Genomic DNA, 4,506 nt, shown 5'->3' on the forward strand with positions numbered 1-4,506 from the left:
ACAAAAGTAGGGGGAAATTAGGCCTTTCTAATCCTCTGTTGTTTCTACACATGCAGATTAGTGTAGTTTTCAGACACAATCTTGAAGTACGCGAGTGGAAGTGTTGTACAATATGCACATATTAATCAGTCATGTCCAAGAGTGGACATGTGAACGGACTCACTTGGGTAATAAATGCGTATTTTGTCTTTTGTACAGATATATGTTCATTAAAATCTCTCCTAAGGACTTGATTAAGACTTCATCTCACATGCAAAAATCCCTTTGTCTCTGAGGGAGTTGATTAAGCAGACTAACACCCAAACAAACAATTAGGCATGACTTTGTAATGACACTGCTGTTTGTATTGGCCCTTATTCTCTGTAACACACGCTGACTTTGTTTTGCTGTTTGTAACTTTGCTTTACCATACTTTTTGTTAGCCTTTTTTTTTTTCCCCCATTTACCATACTTAAACCCACAAACACGCAACCTACAACATTCACTGTGATTAGATATGTGTGTGCATGATTTCCAGGCAATGCCTTATGCCTACAGCATTTCTGGAGACTGTTTAGGCTAATCAGTGCTGCTCTCCACCACAGATGTTCCCTGACTGAATCTACTACTATCGGGCCATTAGTCATCTTGCATTCTGCTTGTTATTCATGAAGCACAACAATGTATTTCTTCAACAATTTACCTTGACAGTTTGGACTTTAATGGGTTTGTGAATTTAATCCTGAAAATGGGCCCACTTTTGTGGCCACAGCAGGGGGGCTCAGTCTCTCTCTTTTTCTTTTTTTTTGTAGCGTGGGTCAGATCCTGATGAGATGTATCACTAGCAATTTTTTTCTGCCATAAAGAACTGGAGGCAGTATAGATATGAAACTGACTCCTGATGTCTTTGTTTGAGAGCAAGGGGAACCAGTAAAATTTCACCTTGTTTTATTGTAGTACTGCGTTACAGTGGATATATAAAGTCTGTCCCCTTGTTAAAATGTTGAAAAGGTTCAGCTGTTCTCGTACGCTGTTCTTGAGAGTGGAACTAGCGGCAAAAGCCGTGGTTGACTGAGAGTTTCTAAAACGAATCAGGTGAGGAGAAGGGTGTAGAACATTTTTCATGGCACTGGGTAGAGTTTGGAATACAGGAAGACGTTCATCACGAAGTGGAAAAAATATTGCATAGCAACAACGTAACAAACAAGAGCTGGAGGTGTTGCCAATGTTTATGAAAAGACTGATTGACATTGCTAACACCTTCACTCCTGACTCTGATTGGTTGTTTCTGACCAGGAGCAGTTTGGTTCTGACAGGGTGGCCACTGGGAGGAGACAGTTTGTGTAGCTCTGCTAAGAATGGAGTAAACTTTCCCATATTTTTTGTCAAATATCATCAAGATGATCTGTGTCTGTAGTTTTCAGGTTATTCAGTTGTTTGCATCAATCTGCCACCAGTAAGGCAGATTGATACAACATACATGTGGCTAGGTTTTTGCTTTTTAGTTGTCCATCAGTCTGATGATTTACTCGCTTTTTAACAAGTTCACAGAAATGTGACATCTTCATACCGCAGATAAGAGAAATATTGCTAAATTCTAACAATTTTACCGAACATTACTGCAAGAATTATGATCAAACCCTTCATGGCTGCACACGCTTCATATTAGATTTTTCTTCTGTGCCCCGCATAGCAGCTTAATTTGAATTGCAGGAGTTATTTACCACAATAAAGCAGGAAAAAGATCAGATATATATTTACCTTGGTTGCATTTTTTCACATAAAAAAATAAAGTATTTCAGCTGTGGTTTGTAGGCTTTTTATAACCACTGTACAAGCTCTATGCAGTCGCTTCAGGATATAAAACCAGACTGAGCTTTTCAGTCGAGTATAGTCTGCTCAGTCGGTTTTCAATTACAAAGTGACATCAAACATTCACCTCCCATCTAAAAAATACATAGAACACAAAAGTAGGTGCATACTTTATTCTCAACCCGAATTGGTAAAAAGCTTCTGTGTGAAATAATTTACCTCTTAATTGCATTTCTTTGTTATGACATTTGCTGCATTATAACCTGAGGTTACACAAATCTACGCTGGTCAAGGTTTTGCGGCTTGAGTGTTGTAAAAATGTCAGTAAGAAAACATGGGGGTGGAAACAGCCCAAATTATTACAACAATGAATCAAGGAAAATATGGATTCGCCAGCACGAAACTGAATATAGTGATTTTTAGCCTTTTCTGTGCTGAGGAACTCCACATCCAATGCAGTGTTGATCCTGAATTGCCCCACTGTGGTGCAATAAAGGATAGTTCAATTATATTGTATTGTATTTTACTGTCACACTTACGACAGAAAAACGTTATACACCACAACTCTGCAAGGATCAGTGGGTAGAGATGATGGATGGATTGGATGGACAGACAAATGGAAAAGGTTTACATGAAAATCTGCAAAGTCGATCATAATCGTGGTTTGGTTTCCATTTTCTGTATTCTCTGTCCTTCTGCTGTCCTCCCAAGGAGTTGCCAGGTTGTCCGTTGGCTCATGGTATCGCAGTCCTTCTAGCTTCGTTTGAAGTGTTCGAGCAAAACATACTCATTACCTCCCTGCGACTTAGAACTCCCTCACTTCCAACTTACTCTGAGCCTCCGTTAGAGCTTCCTTCCTGATCTCCTTCCTACTTCTATGTTCTGAGATACCAGTGCAATACTTTATAAGTGGCATGCAACTGAGATATAAGAGTGATCAATGATATTGACCAGATGTGGACTTTCTTGGAATGTGGCGTGTTATTCGGGTAGGTTTTGCTACAGATTCAACGCTGGCATGAAGACCTGAAGATATTTATGTTCCCAGTGGAGTTAAAAAAAAAATATGAAAAAGGTAAAAGTAAAACCCTATGAGGTGGTTTGCATCAGTGTCAACTGTTATTGAGTGACATCCATGTTGGTCCTTTCAGGAGAGGCTAAAGAAGAGACTCAGGTGAGTCAAAAGCACAACTGAGCCTTTCATCACTTATCACAGAAACAGGAGGAAGTAGAGAGAGGTAGGAAGAGGCACCAGAAGAAAACAAAACCACATCAGGATTATTATCAATAGTTACCTGGGAAACTCAACTCTCCATTGGAACTACACGCTGCTTTTGCATATCAGTTTAAAGTATATCACCGGCCTTTCTGGTGTCCTTCAGCAACAGTAAAACAGAGGCATAGTTAAGCTGGTTTTCAATGCTGTAAATAAACTATTCAATAACATTAAGGCATCATTGTGTAAACCAGAGATGCTCTAGTTCAGTGGTTCTTAACCTGGGTTCGATTGAACCCCAGGGGTTCGATGAGTCAGTCTCAGGGGTGATTCTTTTTTTAAAGGTGGTAATTAACAGTGCATTCACATACTTATTAGTCATTTCTTTTGTGTAGTTATGAGCCAAAAGACATAATGCATCATGTATCTCTCACAGGTCTGGGCGATATTCAGTTCAATGCAACATAATTCAAAATCAAAAATGATCTATCAAACCCAAATGGATATGAAGTACCCATCATGTTTAAAGTAAACTATGTCACTTTCTTCACAGCAAAGGACTCTGGGAATCCAAACGCCCAAACCCGTCGAGAGTTATTTGAACTTTCAGTGTTGTTTTTTTGTACCAACCTTTAAAAATCCATAACAGCACAACCTGCTATGAGGGCTTTCTCGGCGCCGACAGGGAGAATGTTGGCAGCAAATGGAGCGCACATACGCTCGCATGCTCTCCTGCTCACAAGGGGTGCTGTCTGCCAGACACATGCCTGTCACCATACATTTGCACATGTGCTAAACACAATACACCAAAAAACACATGTTCGGCACACACACACAAGCAGACTGCTGCTGCTCCCAGATAAGTCTCCCTTCATAGACCGCCGTCTTTGTTCAGCGGTGTGTCTAAGGAACTTCGACTCTGCAAACCCCGACACACACAAAGTCCAAATCTTCACAAAACCTTCCCTCTTCTTCCAGACGTGTTTGCCTTGTCATGCAGCCGGGAGACCCTTCCAGGCCTCCCCGCCCCCCCGATTGTCTTTCCTCTTTTGATTTCTTTCTTTCCTTTCTTTATTCTTCTCCTGTGTTTCTTCTCTTGCTCCGTGCTACTGAGCATTGTGCTAAAAGGTGATATTATAGTGCCTTTAGTGCTGTGCCAGGAATACTAACTCGCAGCTCCCTGGCATTTAAAAAAAGCCTGTGTGCAACCTGGGCTCGTCCTGCCAGATTACTTAGGATTACACACAGACACACACACACACGCAGCGAACACACATGCTTAGGCATAAACTACCCCCCGCCCAGTCCTCACTTCTTCTCAAATTGGCAAGTGTTATTGGCTCACCCCTCAGCTGAACCCCTGTGTTCTCCTGCAGTCTTTTACCTGTGTAATTGCAGTTGTGACTCAGGAATGAATCACTGATGCGATTTAATAGAGCGGGCCACGTGTTTCGGTACAAACTGCAAAATTGCAGTCTACCTTGAAGCGACATCAAAAA

Source organism: Poecilia reticulata, linkage group LG22 (genome assembly GCF_000633615.1).
Source record: "Poecilia reticulata strain Guanapo linkage group LG22, Guppy_female_1.0+MT, whole genome shotgun sequence".
NCBI lineage: Eukaryota > Metazoa > Chordata > Actinopteri > Cyprinodontiformes > Poeciliidae > Poecilia > Poecilia reticulata.